This window comes from Bos grunniens, chromosome 8, assembly GCF_055505025.1.
Source record: "Bos grunniens cultivar Pamir isolate PY7600 chromosome 8, Bosgru_T2T1.0, whole genome shotgun sequence".
Lineage (NCBI taxonomy): Eukaryota > Metazoa > Chordata > Mammalia > Artiodactyla > Bovidae > Bos > Bos grunniens.
Genome location: NC_141172.1, coordinates 41,238,659 through 41,253,984, shown reverse-complemented (window position 1 = coordinate 41,253,984; position 15,326 = coordinate 41,238,659). Strand labels below are relative to the sequence as shown.

The following is a 15,326-nucleotide window of genomic DNA, read 5'->3' as shown; positions in this document are numbered from 1 at the left end:
ACCTCTCTTCCCAAAGGCTTTGCTTCTTCCGACAGTAGGATTTTAGAGCAGGAAGGGTGATAAGCAGAAATCTGGTCCAATGATTCCAATGGCTTTGTGGGCCAAGTTCTCTAACAAAACAAGGAAAGTCTTCTGCTGGGGACTTAGAGGGGAGAAGGTTTGGAGCTGCTGTAATGGGTTTGATAGGGTGTAAACAACAAGATGAATTAAACAGATTCTTTTTTATTGTGCTTGGTTCTGTTAAGGTCCAGCTGATGAGGTTACACAAAACCTTCACTGACCTAACCAGCATACTTTCATTGTGTTCTGCAGCAACTTGCAGCGGTCTAAGGATATGAGGCGAGAAAGCCCCCTTAGAAGTCATTCATAACCAGTCAGTGATACAATATAAGAAGAATGGGGGATCTGGATTTGATAGCAAACATATCTTTGGAATGGCTGACTGCAAGGTCTATCCCAGAGAGGCAACATGATTCGACAGGCAACCTGGATCCCCCAACCCGGAAAACTTCAAGGAGCCAGAAGGCATTTGACAGTCTGGCTCTGGTGGTGAGAGAATGAAAGAAATGGAAGTGGCGTTTCCAAGGGAAAGGTCAGAATCAGTTCTCAAATATGTTAATAGTTTTTGCATAACAGTTTGTTGTCTCTGGTATGGGCAGCTGGTATGGTTAAGGGCGAGTGGAAACCAAGTTATTAGCAGAAATGTTAAAGCCTCTAAAAATGGTATGGAAAGAAAGAATGAGACAGGTGCTGAAGTCATTTTTATAGAGTAAATGGAAGTGAATTTGAAAAGAATGACTCAAATTTCCATTAAAATGCCTCTGGGACAAAAGATTACAAGAAGATATGCAACAATTCTCAACTGCCTTCATGTTAGTAGAATGCATTTGGGAAACCTAAAATAAGGCTTCATTTACTCACTGAATTCATATTGATATCATTATTATTCAATCGATAGATATTTTGGATACAGTGTGCATAGTATAAACAAGGGGAATATCAACCTTGTGTCAGACACTGTGCTAAGCACTGCTTTCCAGTTGGGAATAAACAAGTACCTGTCTTAAGGTATTTACAGCCCAGTGCAGGAGGTTTAACAACATGCAATCTCAGTGGACCATAGTAGGTACTAACCTAGGTGTCTGCTCATAGAAGGATTACCTAAACCCAGTCAATAGAATCAAGGAAGGCTTCCTAGATGAGGCAACATCTAAGCTGAGACTTGAAGGATAATATGAGTCAAAAAAGTGGCAGATGATACTGATAGGTGTTCACAAAGGAAACAGCAGGAGTAAAGGCTCAGGAGCAAAAAGGAGCAGGAGGAGCTGAAGGGATGTAGCTGACAGGAAGTTAGGTTGGGAGCAGAACAGTTGTTTAGTCACTAAGTCGTGTCTGACTCTTTTGCAACCCCATGGACTGAAGCCTTCCAGGCTCCTCTGTCCATGGGCTTTCCCGAACAAGAATCCTGGAGTGGGTTGTCATTTCCTTCTCCAGGGGATCTTGCTGACCCAGAGATCTTCTGCAGTGACAGGCAGATTCTTGAAGCAGTAGAAGGCACTAAATGCTCAAGGATCTCTTATTACTCTGTTAGCTAGTTAGAATAGGGAAACAGGGTCCAAAAGGGCCGAAGAGGAAGGTCCAAAGAGGAAGCTGCTAGGAAAAAAAAACCCTGCAAGAAGGGGAAGTCATGGACCTAAGTGGGAACCTCTGGCAGGTAAGCACACCCTCCTCCCTAATTGGTCTTGGGTGTAACCAATCAAGCATACATTGATACAATCTCCTATTTGCAGAGGGCATAACCAATCAGGCCCCAGGAATCTGCTCAAGGGAGGGAATAAGGGATATAAGAAAGGGAAGCCAAAATAGGATAGGGCCACTCCTGCAGGGGGTGATCTGCTCTCATGCCTCGGGAGTGTATTGCTTGCTGCATGCCCAGTAAATCTTGCCTACTTGAGCTATAACTGGTCTTTCATTTCAGTTCTTTGCTACCATGAGACAACAACCAAGGGAGAAGAACCAACCTGACAACTCTAAGGAGTTGTCATTTTATCCTGAGAGCATAGGAAGTATATGAAGAACTTTTTACACAGGAGGAAGAATGATCAGATCAGCATTTTAGAAAGCTCCTTCTTGTTGCCATTTGGAGAGTGCATTAGTCTGAAGAGATGGGCTTGGATATAAGAAGTCCTGTTACACTGAGTCATTATACCATTGAGGGAAAGGTAAGATGGGAAGATAACACCCAAGACTTTCTGACTTAATGAACGAGAAGGGCAGTAGCCCAAATCTCTCACCTTTGAGCAGTCGGTTTAGGTGAAGGGAATAGGAAGATAATAGTCCCATTTTTGGCATTTTAAGTTTGAGATGTGAGTGGAATATGCAAGTGATCCTGGTCAGTTAGCAGTTGCAAAATCAGATTCCACGAGAGACCTGGGCTGCAGATGGAGATGTTGTTCCTTCCTATAACCGAAGTCCTGAGGCAGGAGGGAATCCACCAGAGATGATGAGAAGAGGGGGTGACTGGAAGCTTGAGAAACTCCACATCTCACCATCATTGCTATAATTCAGATACAAGATTATGCTGTTCCAGCAATCTAAAAGATCATAGCCATGGGAGTGAAAGGATATGAGTAGGTTTTTGGAAATGTTATAGAGGTGATTCCAAACTTAACATTTGTGAAGCCCCAGGATGTCTTTCATTGCAGCAAATGCTTGGTTGACCCAAATGCTTTAGAAAGTCATTTTGTTGTGGTTGGCAGGCTACAGTCCATAGGGCCACAAAGAGTCAGACATGACCGAAATGACTTAACATACACACACACACGAAGCCAGTTCAGGTACCCCAAAACAGAAGACCCTGCTAGTAACTGGCAGCCTTCCCTGCCACTGCACAAGGGAATTTTCAGCCACGCATAGTCATTTAGGGCCTGAAATTAAATTCTTGAAGTGTAAACTAGTCTTGAAGGCACAAGCTGTAATCAGATGGATAATTTATAGCAAAGACAAGATATTCATTGACACCCCAATATCTCCATCTAATTCAGTAATTGGCTGTTCCTACTTGTCCTCTATTTGGCTGAAAATCTGGTTCACTCAGTCTTTTCAACAGCCCTAGAGGAGGGCCTTGGAGAAGGCGATGGCACCCCACTCCAGTACTCTTGCCTGGAAAATCCCATGGATGGAGGAACCTGGTGGGCTGCAGTCCATGGGGTTGCACAGAGTCGGACACGACTGAAGCAACTTCACTTCCACTTTTCACTTTCATGCATTGGAGCAGGAAATGGCAACCCACTCCATTGTTCTTGCCTGGAGAATCCCAGGGACAGTGGAGCCTGGTGGGCTGCCATCTATAGGGTCGCACAGAGTCAGACACGACTGAAGCAACTTAGCAGCAGCAGAGGAGGGCCTATGCATTTTGGAAAACCAGAAGATATTCTTTCAATGTGGTGATAAAGACACCATACACATAACTTTCTAAAATCCAGTTTACTGAATCCCTCTTCCCTGGGTTCCACTCAGTACCTCATTAGCAACTCTCCTTTTTCTGAAGTATTTTCTCAGTCTGGAGAAATGGCAGTTTCCCATTCTCAACTCATTCCTAAGTGGAGTGACTCAGTAGGTAATGTAACTCTATTATTCCCTGTCCCTACCTGAACTAACTCACTTTCATGATCTGCCTGCAGGCCCTATACAACTAGCTTTCTTTCTTTCAATATTTATTGAGAAATTATTCCTTAGCAGGTATTGTTATAGGTACCATAAGTATATTAATGAATATCATACTTACAAAAATATTTTGAAATAAATGCTTTTATAACATGCATTTGATAAATTTGGAAACAGATTAGAATGGATAAGTTAAACAAGGTCACACAACCAGGAAGTGGTGACAAATATTCATATATGGCCCTAAAGATCACGCTCTTCACTACTAGACAAATAGATGTTCCTTTCCTTTTGGGTCTTCTGTTTTTGTTTTTTGACTCTGTGGCCTCTGATGCTCTTTTCTCAAAAATCTACAAGCAATAAATGCCTGAGAGGGTGTGGAAAAAAGGGAACCCTCTTGCACTGTTGGTGGGAATGTTAACTGATACAACCACTATGGAGAACAGTATAGAGGCTCCTTTAAAAACTAAAAATAGAACTACCGTAGGACCCAGAAATCCCACTATTGGGCATATATCCTGAGAAAGCCGTAATTCAAAAAGACACATGTGCCCCAAAGTTCATCACAGTACTATTTACAATAGCCAAAACATGGAAGCAACCTAGATATCCATCAACAGATGAATGGAAAAAGAAGAAATGGTACATATATACAATGGAATGTTTATTACTCAGCCATAAAAAAGGAACGAAATTGGGTCATTTGTAGTGATAACTAGCTTTCTTTACTCTCTAACCCTGCCTCCACTTTCAACTACTAACTCACTCCAAGCTCCCAAAACATGTATACATTTTAAGATCAGCGTGTTTAAAGCTTTGCCTCTTCATTTGATAGCAACTCGGGCTAAGAGAGTTCTCAGTTTTCTCATCCATAAAATGGGAATGATATATGGTTACAACAGTACCTGACACATGATTATGGCTCAGTACATCTTAACTATCATTCTTACCATGACTGGAGTTGAAGTCCCAGCTCCAAAACTCTGTAATAAAAAAAGAAAGTTACCTTCTCTCTGAGCCTCGGTGTTCTCATTTGGAAAAAATGGAGATTACCATGCCTGCCTATCTCCTAAAGTTAAGAAAATCCAATGGAAGACAGTACGTAAAATTACCTTGCATGTTACAAGAATCTATGGAATTATTACCCTTTTTACATTTTCTTTTAAGGTAGTACCTTACTTAGGTGTCATCACCGGAAAAACAACAATAATTGTGTAGAAGCCTAGCTGAGGCTATAGAAAATGTAAGAAATAGAAAATCTGACTTACAATTTTGTCACATAGCTGCCTTTGATAACATATTTGAGGGAGACTCAAAGATTCTCTAACTTTTATTTGAGGTTAAATTCTTCCCAAAGCTGCATACCTGAACCATGAATACTTAGTTCTCAGTAAAAATATCTTCTCTGAATTATTTATTAATACAAGGCTATTACACTTAAGAATTAATCTAGGAAATGGCCATGTGAAGCAAGTTCTGCTCATTTATAAAGTTCCCATTGAAAACATTTGTCCATTCTTCTGCTCAGAATTTCTAAGGATCTACACAATAAATACCAGCAAAAACTTAATACGGGGACTCATTTCAGTGCCTTTTTATGTACATTTACAATTCTGCCTATGATACAACGAGCACAATGCATCCTAGTTCATACCCTGGTTTATTAAGGGGATTGCGCATGGCCTGGAACTGGCCAGCTGACAAGGATTTAGGTCAAATGGGGACAAGCTGCTCACTTCCCCCTCTTACAGACTATCTCTTCCTTGACTTGGCACATCACTCTTGTCCTTTGCTTACTCATGCTTTCTTCTTGTGACTAACCTGGCCCAGGTACTGCCTCATGATCTCTTTCTGGCCTCACCTCACTAACTGGACACATTCTTTCTTTCCTGCAGTTCAAACCCCTGAGGGAAGGGATGTGATTGCCTCAGCCGAGCACTGGCACATCTGTTTAGGAAGAGCCTTTCGTGCAGGCCCTTCTCATCTGCTGGCAAGCTGGAGATGGGCCACCTGGAACGGGCGGACCGTTCTTAGTTCAGCCAGGACAGGACGGAGCTGCTGATCCACAACGTGCTGTCCAGGCAACTTCCCTGACTGAGGTTTGCTCTTTTATCTTTCTTTGTACTTTTGTTTATTTTTTTCTCAGTGCACAGGAAATTTATGGTGTTGACATCTAAGCCTTCTCTGGAATAAGTTTTTTTTTTTTTAAATAAATTGATATAATACATTGTCTTAGAAACCTTTCAGAGCAGGCACTAAACCAACCTTACAACTTGTTTCTCTTTCTAAAAAATAAAAGGAAAACCTAGTTATCTGAGGGTTTGTTTTTTACGGATTCTAATTAGTTGAGATTTTATTAATGAAAGGCCCCTCTGGCATATTCTCTGAAGGATGTGGCCAGTGTTAGTGGTACAAAGTTGGACGATACCTTGTCTGTGCACTTCCTGTTTCCAAAGTCAGATCCTACAGGACCTGACCGATTGGGTATGTGTGGTGGTATGCCGTAAGCTTGGGCCAGTTCTCAAGAGTTGGCTGTTACACTTTCAAGAATTTTGTGAGTTGCTTGTTAAACATGACCATTGTTCAAATTCAGTTCAATCAACTCATAATTATATAACTTTTATTAAAAGCATAGGTAGTAAATATTCAAAACCCATCACTTTCTTGTTATTTACTACATTATCTCTCTTTTTAAAAACATCTTGTGGTACTTATTTTATTTTTAAAATTTACTTATTTTCGGCCATGCCGGGTCTTCACTGCTGCACGCAGGCTTTCTGTGGCTGTGGCCGGCAGGGGCTACCCTCTAGCTGCAGAGAACAGGCGTCTCATCGTGGTGGCGTCTCTCCCTGTGGAACGTGGGCTCAGGCGCTCTGCAGAATGAGGACTCCTCCCAGACTAGGGACTGGACCTATGTCCCCTGCATCAGCAGGTGGATTCTTTAGCCACTGGAGCACCAGGGAAGTCTCTACTGCCTTATCTCTGCTTTTGAGGTTAGTGTCACCTCTTGTACCTGTGTGGTTGAAATACTGTATAATGGTGTTTTCCTGCAACTCTCTTTCAAATCCATGTGCAGAGACATCACTCTGGCAAGTTGAAATCCCAGATAGTAGGAGTGTTTACACCATAGAAATGGACACATGCTACAAATCCACCCTTTTCTGCCACCTCACCCTCTTCCTGGAGATCCCGTTAATAGAAGTTTGCCACCACATCACTGCATGTCTGTTTTACCAGTTGAAAGCAAAACTTTTAAATATGCTCAAGCTTGCAACAATCTTGAGGTTGGATAAAGAATACTTTTTTAAAAAGTTAGAAACCCATTGCTGTAAACCTGAGTCACCTATCAATCCATTGTATTTGTTCTCCAATAACACAAGTAGTGAAGCCTTTTCGATCACCTCTTTCATTTAACATCTTTTCTCTAACCTAGAAAATGTCAGAATGCTTTATTTTATTTTATTTTTTTTTTTGGAGAAGCTGGTTTAAGTTCTCTGAAGCTTATACACATAAGCCCATATGTTATGTGCCGGTACAAAATGCCCAGCTGAGAATAGTGGTGCCTTCACCGAATGATGGAGCTTAAGCTTCTTGAAACAACTGCAACTTAATGTTTAAATGCAGATATTTTACTGTCTTATTCACTACACATATTCTTGAATCCAAATGAAGAAGTAATACTTTTTACTCTACATTTTTGATTCATGGTGACCTCATTAACCGGCAAGCAAGTTCATCCTAATTATAAACTTTTGAGACATTACTGCATTAATAGGATGTGGAAGAGGCTTACTGATGGAATATCTCATTCCTATATTTTGCAGCTTAAGAAACTGCCAGAATAGTTGAATGTTTCAAATTCTTTTATGAAACAAATGGACAGAGTGACGGCAAAAGAAAAAAAAAAATGTATGACCTAATCACTACTAGAAAATATATGTCCTTGGGGCTGAGGGAGGGGGAAAGTTCATGAGTCTGGCAAACAGGCAAGATGGGCCTGCCGTTGGTCAATTTGTATGATGAGCTGAGGAGTTTCCCAGTTGTCCGAATGGAACAGAGACACAAACACGAGCTCAGTCAGGAATAGAGCCAGAGACGGGTGATCATGAATACATCGGAGCATCTGTCACTTGGATGAGCTCCTGGCGTAGTCCTTCACCCTGTGTCTGAGTCCAGAGATGAGCTGGGATAATATGCATGAAAATGGTAGGGCTGCTCCGGAGAGCCATCCTAAGGTGTTAAAGCACATGCATTACTGCTTTGGGAACCCTCTAGTGTAACAGAAATCTAAAGAGAAGAAGCACCAATGCCCCCAACTCACAGCAGGATTCTGAACAGTTGCAGCATCTCACAGGTACTTACTTGGGCCTTGGTGGAGGAAGACCCCTGGGGGTAGTAAGCAGCCAAAGCAGCAATAGCTCGGCCCATCCGGGGCCACAGTCCCTTGGTCAGGCGTGTGGGATGGGCAAAGATGTGTGGACATCTAGTGGAGGAGGCAGAGATAGGACATGTTCCACACACCAAGCACAGGGCACAGAGAGTCTTATCAGAAGAACAGAAATGAAGGTGATACACAGTAACTAATTTGACTTATTTCTCTTTAAAAGCCTTTTATTTTAGATTGGAGCATAGCCAATTAACAGTGTGATAGTTTCAGGTGCACAGCAGAGGGGCTCAACCGTGCATATATACGTATCCATTCTCCCCCAAGGGCTTTCCTGATGGCTCACTGGGCAAAGAATCCACCTGCAGTGCAGGAGACATAGGGATGCAGATTCGATTCCTGGGTGAGGATGATCCCCTGGAGGAGGGCATGGCAACCCTGTCCAGTATTCTTGCCTGGAGAATCCCATAGAAAAAGGAGCCATGGAGCTACAGTCCAAAGGGGTCACAAAGAGTCAGACATGACTGAGCGAGTAGACATGCATGCAATCTCCCCCACACTCCCTCCCATATAGGCTTCCACATAACACTGAGTAGAGTTCCCTGTGCTATACAGTAGATCCTTGTTGTTATCCATTTGAAGTACAGCAGTGTGTACGTGTCCATCCCAAACTCCCTAATTATCTCTTACCCCATATTTCCCCCCTGGTAACCATAAATTCATTCTGTAAGTCTGTTTCTATTTTGTAAATTAGTTCATTTGTATCATTTCTTTTTAGATTGTGCATATAAGGGTATCATATGATGTTTCTCCTTCTCTGGCTGACACTCAGCATGACTAATATGACTTATGTCTGAATTCACCTAATGTACTACCTAAGATTCTGAGAAACTTAGCGGGAGGGGAAGAACTTGCAGAGGCCTAGAGTTTTACATTAGTGAGTGCTGACAACAGCTTATAAGAAAGAGTTGCATCTTTTCCTGTCTTTGGAAGGAGATTCCTGATGCAGATTTAACTAACACAAGGCCAAGAACATATTCTCATCAAGCTGCTAGAAAGTCGATGCCGTGATATGCCATGGAGGTACATGTCAAAATGTTCATGGGCCATGCTGGTCATTGAGTTACTTCCTCAAAGAAAAGTCATTTGATAATTTCAATGGAGTTTCTGAAGAAATCTAACTATGTTCCCCGTTCTAGCTGTGGGGGCCACAAGAGCACCCACTTTCTGAGTTGAGCTGCCCCTTGAAGATCTCTTTCACTGGAGAATTTGGGTGCCACCTCGGCTCCTTAAATGATAAACTCTTTTAAGAGACATGTGCATGGTCTGTATTCTCCCTAGGAATTAGTGAGCCTGTTGGGAGAACAAAGGCAATGGAAACTCTCGGCTGGCTCCCAGAGGATACAATTAGGATGCAGAAATAAACCACTCCTCCCAGCACCTGTCAGAGCAGCACAGACAGTGTCATTGTGCAAATTACAAAAGCAGCCTCTCTTGAGTAGCTGAGTTGCAAGGAGACACACCTTCTTCAGGCTGGCAGGCCCTCACTGGGGCACAGCTTGCCAGGCAGGCACCAGGCCCCATCCTGGCCTGCCTTTGTTCATTGCACAAAATGCACGATCCTATGATCCAGCCCACCAGGACATGACATGCAGTGAGAGGGGAGTTCATGGAATACACCTCGTATTGAGAACAAGGAGTGAATCTAGAAGGATGTGCTTTTGGAGATCTGAGCCAAAGGCTTCGCTTGAATTGAAACATACAGAAGGTGTGGCTGGAGCCATTGCCTGGGGAATTAGCCCTTCCATCTGGCCAGACAGTATACGGATAGCATTGTTTTGCAGCCCCAAAGAGCTGCCAGTCGTAAAGGACAGAGAAGACCCAGAAAAGAACTTTTTAGAGCCAAAAAATGTCATCTCCGTGACTAAAAAAAATTATTGAAGGCTTGGAATAGATCCTGAAATTGATGGAGGTCATCTCCTCACAAGACAGGCTCAAAGATCTGCAGGTATCCTGGTTGCCATAAACTGCTCCAGGGACCTAAGTGAGGGGAAAGCTCATGCATTGCTGGGCTCGTCCATGACAGTGACCCTGGCAGTTGAACCAGGAGGAGATGGAGACTTTGACAGAGGTGACATAGATGCACCAGGGTGGGGACAGGAGGAAGTAAATTGAGACAGTTATGTCCTCCACTGGGGATCTGCCGTGTCTGGCATATGGGAAAATTGGGAAGAACGGGCTTATCAAACATATTTGAGTAACTCCAAAGATGGGGTGAATCTAGGGGAATAGAGAGCTGGACACCAAGCATCTGCAGTTGGAGGAGAGGGATAGTTCTGAGAGCAGAGGGCTGACCCCCGTTGCATTTGGTGTCCTGGCTAGAACCCCATGCACAGGTGATGTGGGAGTTTAAAGATGGCAGTGGAGGGAATGGAAGTTGGTGGCACTGTCAAGAGGACTTGAAAGGACCATCACTGAACTGGAAGACAAAGTAACCGTGTTTGTGAGCCCCTAAACAGGGCAGTGTCACAAAAGGCAGCATTCTCTCCTACTTTGTAGAAATCCCTGGCGGTTGGGGCACCTTGGGGGTGTTGTGGAGGTGCAGCCCACTGGTGCCTTTTGAAGATGCCAGTGCTATCCCAAGGCAATGAAGGGGCCATACCCCGCAGAGGTGACCCCAAACCTGGAGATGTGGTGGGGCCAGCAAAGGGGGCTGTACCCATAGAAGCAGCCACGACTGTAGGAAGAAGAGGATCACAGAGCCACATGGTGGTGGGGGGTTATTTGTGAGCATGACCATGGACTTCCAGAGTTGACCACACAGGAAGGTGGGGACTTTGCAGGGACCTGGAATGCAGCATTCACAAGCTACGGTGAGAGCCAGCAAACCCAAGCGAACATAGACCTTACTTCTGAGAAAACACATTTGTTCTCTGACAGTTGGGAGAATAGGCAAAAGCTATTATATCCGTCATCAGAAATGGTTTCCAATATCTAAAGAGCGTGTGTTATCTTTTTGAGCTCAAACTCTAAAATCTAAAAATACACAGCCTGCTTAAATAAAAGTGCATCACTCCCCTCACCAACAGCCCTCAGTCCTCACTGGCCTTGTTTGTCCCCGAACCTGCCAAGCTTGCTCTTACCTGAGGGATTCTGCATTTGCTGCTTCCTGTCTGTGGAATGTTCTCCCTCAAGGCTTTGCAAAGTTGGCTCCTTCTTGTCATTCAGATCTCAGCTTAAATTCCTCTTCTTCAGAGAGGCTTTCCCTGACTATACAGGTTTTCAGCCCATCTCTCCACCCACAGACACTCTTTCACACTATGTAGTTTTATGTTTTAATGACATTTATCATTAGCTAAAATTACCTTGTTTGATTTTTTTTAAGTTACTTGTCTATTGCCTGTCTCTTCTCCAACAAAAATGTAAGTATCCAAAAATCCAAGCTATTTGTCTGTCATTCCTAGCTGCATTCCCTAGCATATAGTAAGTACTCCTTAAGAATTTGTTGAATCAATTAATTTTAAACATTCATTGGCAATTTCTCTACATTGGGGGAAATTGCTCGGTATACGTCAACATAAAAAAAAACAGTATCTCTAGACTATCTTGCTCATTTTCCCAGTAAATGAGAACCAGGAAAACTTCTGCTTTGAACTTAGAATATAATCTTGATTTGTTTGTGTTGACAGATCACTTTCAAATTCATGTCTCTAACATCTTTGTACACTAACACTTTCCGCATATCAATACTCGAACGTTCATTTTGCTAGAGCATCATGTGTCTCTACTGTTCAGAATTTGCCTCTTCTAACCCAGTGCTGCTGAAACAACACATCACTAAAGAGAATTCGTGATCTATCAGCAATGCATAGGATAACCTTCGACTCCATTAGGAACACTAAAACCATCTGTGTATTTTGAGGAAACTCTGATCTTCAAACCTGTACTTGCTTTAAGAAATATTTGTAACGGGAGATTCAGTTTCAGACAGAATTCAAGTTCCTCTCTTGTATTTTAGCAACTTTGCATGCCCACTGGGATCACGTCTCATATTTTCCAAGTCGTTTTAGGTAGTTAGTTTGACACCAAATGAGCTTCTAAGACACACTGCTGAATCATCTCCATTGGAAAGTTTTAAGAATAGAATAGGTAACTGCCTACATTAGACTCGTTGTCACAGCACTTAGAAGCTAGGGAAAGAAGCCAGGGTACCCCTGAGATTTGCTCTAGCAAGGTGATTTTTCTACCTTTGGAAAATAATTAGTCCTCCAAACTGTCAAGTTTTGCTCTTAACAAGTAAAATAATCTTGAGGGGGAAAAGACTATGAATCAATATTGGGGGTTGTCCATACATATTTTTTTTCCATTAAGCATATAGTGGAGGGATATTTTGAAAGGATGTTTAAGATCAAAAAAAGACCACTGACTTTTGGGGATATTTCCTCTTGCATTTGGCACTTTAAAATTTTTTGCTCTTTTTCCTTTTTTATGTTAATCATCCCCTAGTAACTAGCATGGGGTATTTGTGAAATTCATTTACTCCCATTTTGTTGTATTGTCCAACAGATTGTTTCTAGTACCTTCTGATGTGTGGCAGCTGTGTTTTAACAATTCCAAGTGTACCATATGAAAGTAATCAAAGACATTAACACACTCGTGTCTGCAGCTATGGAGGTATTTCCTGAATGTGGTACTGCTGGGCCGTACAAAGTTGTACGTGAATTACTTTTTTTTTTTTTTTTAAGCATGTTTAAGTGTTCTCTAAATATATGTAGAATCATCACATGTTTGTGTTTGTACCCCTGTCTTTATGGCATAGCTATCGACAAGGAACAAGCATACTAAAATCTGTACTGGAGAACCATTTTTACAGAGCATAGAGTATATAACACGTTAATCTGTGCAAAGTGATCTCTCAGATTCCCAGAGGAGGAAAAAGTTAAAGTTTAGTGTTTCCTCTGATACAGTGCACCCTGGGTAGAGTGGTAATGGCTAAGTACATAGCATCCTACTATAAGCAGTTACTGGGAAATGTTGTGCATACAGTATTTTATTACAGTAAGACTGCACTGTGCTTAAAGTAAATATCCCTGGATCCCCTCCAAAGCTGGGAGAGTGGGGTTGGGTTACAGAATCTGCTCATTTAGCAATTGTACATCATAATAAATGAAGGATTTGAAAAAAAGGGTTGCTTTGTTTATCATAAAAGGTGAAGAGAGGTAGCCTGAAGAAAGTATACTCTCAAAGTAGTGTTTGTCAAGAAAAGAATACAGTTGCACAGTCTTGAAAGACGATACAGTGCTGTGCCTTGTATTGCCTCCCTGGCTGCCATTTGGCGTATCTTCTGTAAGCGAGGGATTCAAGGATGAAGCTTAAAAATTAAGGCTCCAAATGTGGCAGCAGCTGTCATAAGTCATATTTTAAGATTTGAGTCTAGCTTTTTGCAGATCCAATGTCGCAACACTTTTGCAATCTTTATCAAAAAACATAAACTCATTCATTATTTGACCGTGTATTGCAGCATTTCAGTGGACGTGAATGTTATAGATAGAGGTAAGGATACAGATACAGATTTCGAGAGAATGAGCCACCTTACATTTTAGTGGATCAAGTTCACCGTCCTGGCTAGATGAAGTAATCTTCTGAAGCAGGCTTTAAGGAAGGGGTTCTAGGACTCTGTAGCCAAGAGTCTGCACTTACTTGACATTCCATTTCTCCCCAGTGACCACTAGTAACAGAGCCTCACTGTGTCTGGCGCATGCAGGACTTTCGCTCTTAATTAAAATAGTGACACCAAAAGCTTTTAATGACTCCCCAAATGCTATTATAAGGCCCAGGGTAAATGTTAGAGCAGGGGCCCGTCTTGGGGGGATAAGTAAGATTTGGAAAGAACATTTTCCGCACCGCTTCATCCACTGCCTTCCTTCGGCCTCCCACTGGATCTCGCTGGGCACTAGGCCACATCCGACCTTAACTCCTTGCTGGAGGGATCTCTTTGGAACATCAAACACCAGAAGAGCATATTTTCCCAACCAGAAAAAGAAAACAGTTCAAACTTTCAAGCTCTCTCTCTCCAATTTCTGGATTTCTCCTGAATCTAATTGTCTTCCTTCTTTACCCAGATAAATATGGGAAAACCATGAAAGACAGTATCCCCTCCCCAACAGTACCTTGAAAAGCTTTCACATTATCAATCTTAAATGGAGTCTGCATTTAATGAGCGTTTCCCTGGTGGCTCAGATGGTAAAGAATCTGCCTGCAATGCAGGAAACCCAGGTTCAATCCCTGGGTCTGGAGGATCAGGGAATGGCTACCCACTCCAGTATCCTTGCCTGGAGAATTCCATGGACAGACCACAGGGCAGACGTGACTGAGCAGATACCACCAGCAGCAGCAAATGACAACACTGATTTCTTTCTTAAAAAAAAAAAAAATCTGTCTAAGTAAATATCTATTTGACCACACCAGGTCTTAGTTGCAGCACATGAGATCTTTAGTTGTGGCGTATGATGAACTCTTGGTTGTGGCATGTGGGATCTAATTCCCTGACCAGGGATTGAACCTGGGCCCCCTGCATTCAGAGCTGGCTTAGAGTCTTAGCCACTGGACCACGAGGGAAGTCCCTCAAGATTTATCTTTCACCTAAACTGAATCCTTGTCCTTAGAGGTGTGCATGAATGTGATCCACTAGAGACATGGAGATGAATCTCTGGGTAGACAGATAGATGTTGCTTTGAGAGGGAAGAGTTAAGGCTTGCCCTGCAATACAGAACCCTTACCTCTTACCTCAGAACCCTTACCTCAGAACACTTACCTTTCTCATTTCTGAGCCTTCACTTTGTCTGTTCTTCTCAAAGAAAATTAAAAACAGTTCCTGAAAAGCTGCCATTTGGATCCACACACTCTTTTGAGGAGGCTTAGAACGTGCAAGGTACAGTGCTATGCGGGAAAGAGGCACAAGATGAAAAACTCAAGCACCTTTTCCTCCAACAGCTCACTAGCCAGTGGGAAGGCTGCGAGTGTAAGGGGAGGGAACTTGAGCTGGCAGGAACGCTCAGGAAAGGCCTGGAGCTGGCCCATATACAAGGCAGAAACTTGTAGCGTGTTTGAAAACAATAGAATTGCTTGATGTGGCTGAAGATTAATCTACATGGAAGAGCAGTGGGAGGAGAGATAGAAGAGGGACTAGGAATGGGAATAAGGCTCACATGACAGCCTTGATCCAGACAGTGGGGGTTTCAATGCCAGGCTAAGGTCTGACATCGCATCCTAAGCA

General features: G+C 42.6%; 1 long non-coding RNA gene across 1 annotated transcript in view; it reads left to right on the top strand.

The window, feature by feature from the left end:
• The first annotated feature begins 312 nt into the window (after nucleotides 1–312).
• Nucleotides 313–15,326, top strand: part of LOC147366966 (uncharacterized) — a 58,271-nt gene continuing 43,257 nt past the window's right edge. Inside the window, exons 1-4 of the long non-coding RNA XR_015169646.1 lie at nucleotides 313–592; nucleotides 1,979–2,222; nucleotides 5,562–5,765; nucleotides 6,439–6,659. This is a non-coding gene — a long non-coding RNA (uncharacterized LOC147366966). The remainder of the gene's footprint in view (nucleotides 593–1,978; nucleotides 2,223–5,561; nucleotides 5,766–6,438; nucleotides 6,660–15,326) is intronic.